The 5,803-nt window shown below is 32.2% G+C and overlaps 1 pseudogene; it reads left to right on the forward strand.

Moving 5' to 3' along the window:
• The first annotated feature begins 2,376 nt into the window (after positions 1–2,376).
• LOC132278239 (pentatricopeptide repeat-containing protein At4g02750-like) lies at positions 2,377–5,051 on the forward strand (annotated as a pseudogene).
• Positions 5,052–5,803: the final 752 nt, after the last annotated feature.

Consider the following 5,803-nt stretch of genomic DNA (forward strand, 5'->3'; position numbering starts at 1 on the left):
TTTCAACAGACCTCAACAACCAGTCTTTTGTGGTGTACGTCTGCCCTAAAATATCAGAATAGAAGGCGCATAACAGCAACCCCAGCGCAAGCATAAGTGTACAATATCAATACCCTGCGCTGAATGAAATGCTTTCCTACGCACATTACACACAAGTGGGGCCCATTACACAATCCAAACGCCACAGCTGAACATTGTGGGTGTTTGTGTGTGATATAATATAAAATAGAAAAGTAATATTGTATTTTGATGTGTAAAATAAATATTATATGTGTATTGAATTAATTAATTAATTAATATAAAAATAGTTAAATTTTAATTAATTAAAAAATTATTTTTTCTAAATAAATAGGAAGAATCATTTAATTTACATAATAATTTAGTTAATTATTTTTTAAAGTTTGTATTCTTTGACCTATCAATTAATTTATTTATTTATTTGTTACATAATAATTTAATTTGCATAGTATTATAGTTGTTAAGAATAAAACTGTTGAGAAAAAAATAATAATAAAAAAAAATTATTTTATTATTTAAAAAATAATAATATAATAAAATATATAATAAAAAAATAAGAGTATAATAAGAATTTGAAGTCTTTAAAATAAATATATAATTAATTATTAGTGTGATTGTACACTTTATATAAAATAGAACGATTTGCTTTTTATATAAAGTGTCGAATGGGAAAACAACCCAGCGGGGTTGCTCTAATAAAATATAGTGCTGCTTACTTTACAAAAGTCAGCATTGATTTTGTAAAATTGAGCATTGTTTGACTGATCGATGGGAATCTCTGATGTTTCAGTCGCAGCTGATTTGGCTTTTTGTAACAATTTTCACACTTGGGTGAGATAAGTCTCGTCTTGTGGTTGCAATTCGCCTTGTGATTTCAAACCTTTCCACGTCAGCTCCTTAAATTTTTTATTTTTTTATCTTAATTATTTTTAAAATAAAGTATTATTATTTAATAAAAATTAATGAAAAATGATGAGTATTTCCATCATTAAACACATTCAACTCTTTATATAACTGAGTAATGACGTCATAAATATAAATATAGTCAAATATGTATCACAACTCAAATTAATTGATATCCCATTCAAAAAGTTGAAATTTGAATCTTACCAACATAATAGGAGTTTTTGAATTTTGAGTATTTTGTGTCCAATTTGTTGCAACTCCAAATTCCTTTTGAAGTAATTATAGACTCTATATTTTTAATCCATATATATGCGTTTTTTTTTTTTTTTTTAAAGGTAATTATTCACGCATGCACTCCACGGCAAAGATTCAACTTCTCACTCTAAAAGATGAGATGTTATACAAACTGAGTTAATGAGTCATTAATTATCACTACTTTGATGAGAAGCAAGAATGTAATTTTCAAAATAATTAATAAATACATTTGACAATTGAAATTATAAGTTCATGTACTCTAAATCATTGTATCTTAGTTTTCTATTCTAAATTTTTAACACCTATATTAATCAAGACTCATTTGGTCCAATCAACGTTTAATTGCATCAATTTTTTTATTACAAAATATCTCGCCGTCTCATGACCTAACTTATATATAAGAAAGTGAAAATTATATTAACTTTTCGTGGGGTTAGTTTAGTTAGCGTGAACTAATCTGAAAGTAAGAGAAACATAATAAAAAAAATAACACTTTGATGAGCGTGAAATAAATTTTTTCATGAAAGTAATATTCTGGCAACTCATTGATTTTTCTGAAAATATTTTCTCCAAAAAATACGAGAAAATTCTAATTTTCCGTAAAAGTTGTATCATTATATTTTGATTCTCTATTATAACCTTATTATTTATTCAATCTTCTCTTATTTCATAGATATAACATAATTCTGTTATCCAGTTACAACTTTATAATTCTTCTCCACACTAATAAAAGGAGTAAGCTAATCTAATACAGTAGTAAAGTTCTGATAGGCCTTTGGCCCAATGGTATAACTTCTCCATCTTCAAAGAAGATGAGAGGGGTTCGAGTCCCAGCGTGGGCAAAAAAGTGTATGTGTGTTTGCTTTACCATAAAATATAAATAAATTAATTAATAAAAATAAAATAAAAAGTTCTAATACATATTGCAAACTTAAAAAAATAAAAAATAAATTAAAACTATTTAATTACCCTCATTTATTATCCTTTAAAGATTATAACCTTATTAATGAAACGTGGGGCACTGGCTTAGCCGCTTAGGCCTCTTACTTTAAAGATGTCCCACTTAAAGTATCAAAACCTAATTACGTGGGGTCATACAACTAAAAAACATTTTGACTGAAGAATTAGTCTCACTGGTTCCTTATATAAATTAGAAACCCAATAATTTGGAGTCAAGACAAACATTGTGTATAAATAATGTCAATGCTAAATATTGAATTTTATGGTGCGAATGCGATTCTAAAGTACGTATGTATGTGTATATATATATAAATTGATAGGAAAAAAATAATCTGAAAATCCTAAAAAGTGAAAATCCAAGCTTGGGGAAAATCGTCAAGTGACATCAGCGTCAAGATTTGTGGCAAGATTTGGCTTTACATGAGTTTGGTGGGGATAAGGCACTTTTATTAAGGGAACGGGTTGCTTAAATATTAATTTCCCTTACAATTTCAGGACAACCCCCATACAGAATCATCATTTTCTAATTTGGTATCATACGAATTCTAATATTGCACATGTTTCAAATAATTATATTAAATTCCACATGGATGATGATAGAACAACCGTGGGATCTATGTTTGGTCCCACTTGTTGCTTGAATAAACAGGCTTCTGTTAACTAACCACATGTTTACTGAATTATATATGTTAGGTGCAAATTCAATTCATGTATTGGGTTTGTGTTCAGTGAAACTTGTTGGTTATTTCGTTATATGACTTCCAATGTGAAAAGCTCATAATATCAGTGAAACCAAAAATAACTAGTAGTTTCAAGCGCGGGGATGTTAAGAATGCATGTCGTCTGTTTGATGAAATGCCTGATAGGAATATGGTGACTTGGAACTGTATGATTTATGGGTATATTAGGAATGGTAGGGTTCGTGAGGCTCGTGAGATATTCGATGTTATGCCTAGTAGAAATGTTGTGTCTTGGACGACGATGTTAAGTGGGCATGCAAAGTGTGGAAGGTTAGAAGAAGCCTGGAGTTTGTTTGAGGCGATACGTGATAAAAATGTGGTTTGTTGGAATTCTATGATATATGGTTATGTAAACAATTAACAAGTAGATGAGGCCAGAAAATTGTTTGATGCAATGCCTGTTAAGAATTCTGTGTCGTGGGTGACTATGATTGAAGGTTATTTTCATTATGGGTTTGTAAGCGAAGCCGAGGTGTTGTTTGATCAAGCTCCTGTTGTAAGGAGTGTTTCACTGTATAATGCAATTCTGGCTGGTTATGCTGATATGGTATATGTTGAAGATTCACACAAACTATTTATGGGAATGCCTTGACACGATATGGCTTCATGGACTAGTATGATAACTTGTTTCTTGAGAGCAAAAAAGATGGAGAGTGTTAGGGCCTTGTTTGAGGAGATGCCTGAAAAGGATGTAGTGGCTTGGACTATGATGATTCGGGGTTATCTGCATTATAATCAGATTTAAGAGGCTAAAAAATTATTCAATGAAATGCCCCATCGGGATCTCATTGCATGGAACTCAATGATTGGTGGATATGTTCAAAATGGAAGGTTCGAAGACGCTCTTGAATTGTTCATGAAAATGCCACAGCGAGACATTGTGTCATGGAATTCAATACTACAGCGACATGTACAATAAGATGATATGATAAATGCTAGGGGTTTTTTTGGACAGATGCCGTGGAAAGATAAAACCTCATGGAATACTATGATTTCATGATGTCAATCTGAAGAAGCTTTTATTCTACATTACCACATGCTGCGGACTGGACTTAAGCCCGATCAAGGTACATTTACCACTGTGATCTCGGTCTGTGGTGCATTTGCTGCGCATGGGTGGGGTAAAGCAATGCATCTTTGTGTGATCAAAACTGGTTTTGAAAATGATACGTTTGTATTAAGTTCATTAATATCCATGTATCCCAAATGTGGCTTTATAAATGTTGTTGCTCTAGTGTTTCAAGGGATGATAAACAGGGATACGGTGGCATGGAATGCCATAATCGTGGCACAAGCTTATCATGGTTCTGCTGTTGAAGCTCTCAAGCTATTCCATTCCATGACTCAAGTTGGATTTGAACCAGATCACGTAAATTTTATTAGCCTCTTGATTGCCTGTGCTCATTCAGGTCTGGTCAATGAAGGCTAGAAATACTTAAAGTCTATGGAGAAGCATTGGAATCTAATTCCAAAGCCAGAACATTATGATTGCATGGTTGATATCCTTGGTAGATCAGAATTGCTAGCTGAATCATATGAACTAGTTAAACAATTGCCTGTAGATATCCCATCACATACTTAGGGAACATTAATAAGTTCTTGTAGAGTCCATGAGAATTTTGGTCTAGGCAAATTTGGTGCACAGATGCTTTTAAGTATTCAACCTTCAAATGTAGGGATGTATATACTTTTGTCAAATATATATGCTGCAAGAGGGATGTGGCAGGATGCATCAAATATTATAGCATTACTGAAGCATCACCGGTTGAAGAAGGAACTGGCACCCAGTTGGATTGAGGTGAGTGGTCAGATTTATCAGGTTGTGTACAATGACAAATCTCATCCCTGAATAGAGGACATATACAAAAAATTCGAGAATCTTTCCGTAATCATTGAGGAAATAGGCACAATAATGCAGTGTTAAAGATTTTTTTTTTTTTTTTTTTTGTTTTTTTGTTTTTCCTATACAGGAATGTACATGTATTTTTGTATCTCTATGTCAGTGGTTCGTGTAGATCATGCTTCATATATAGTACCACATTTTTTAAATCTTGTAGGAGTTAGAGAAGCACGAGGGTAGCTATTTGCCTCCAGGAATTAGTTTACAAATGCAAACTCGTGGCTCATTCAATGATGTTCCAGACTTGGATTTTAATGAAATTGTATCATGGATGGTAGTCTTTGTGCACTCCTTAATTGGCAGACAGATTTCTTGGTGGTTTTATCATTAATTTTTGGTAAGTAAGACACACGCACACACCCACCATTTTCCCTTATAGGCACTCAAATCCTCAACCTTAAATTTGAAAATTAAATAAAGTACCACTAGAGCTAAGCTCTTGGTGGTGGTTTTATTTTTCACTTTACGGTATTTTCATCCTTGTAAATATAAATTGCATTCTGTATAGTTGCTGTGCAATATGAATACCCTGTTTCATTATGATAGATGCAACCTAATTTTGTGACTTAAGCAGGAAAGAATGAAGGGATTTTTATGATTAGAATATGAATTGAAGTTTTGTTCTTACCAAGCTTAATCGAGTTTGTCTAGACAAGGCAAAAGAAGTATTATTTTAGCAAGCAAGGGAAGCTCCAAGCACTAGAACCTCAATTACTTCTAATCCATCTTAGAGTTCTACAATTCTAGCAATGTTATTTGCTCATGCTTATATGCTATTCCTATTTTTTGCAAAAAATTGATTCAAGATCAGCGAACAATCAATTACCCCCTCAATGCATATCTACAGTCTCTTTCTGTCTATGCTGGATTTTTTTTATTATAAAGTAAGAAATTGGGATTGTAAAGTGTTTTGGATCAAAGTGGTATATCCGGCTTTATTCCTAGCAAGCATCCATGGTTTATTTTTCTGATAAGTGTTTCTATTGTTTGTGTTGCACTTTGTAAATTTGTTTCACAAAGTTCT

Source organism: Cornus florida, unplaced genomic scaffold (genome assembly GCF_030987335.1).
Source record: "Cornus florida cultivar Cherokee Brave unplaced genomic scaffold, ASM3098733v1 CherokeeBrave_3.0.0_Hap2_Chr10, whole genome shotgun sequence".
NCBI lineage: Eukaryota > Viridiplantae > Streptophyta > Magnoliopsida > Cornales > Cornaceae > Cornus > Cornus florida.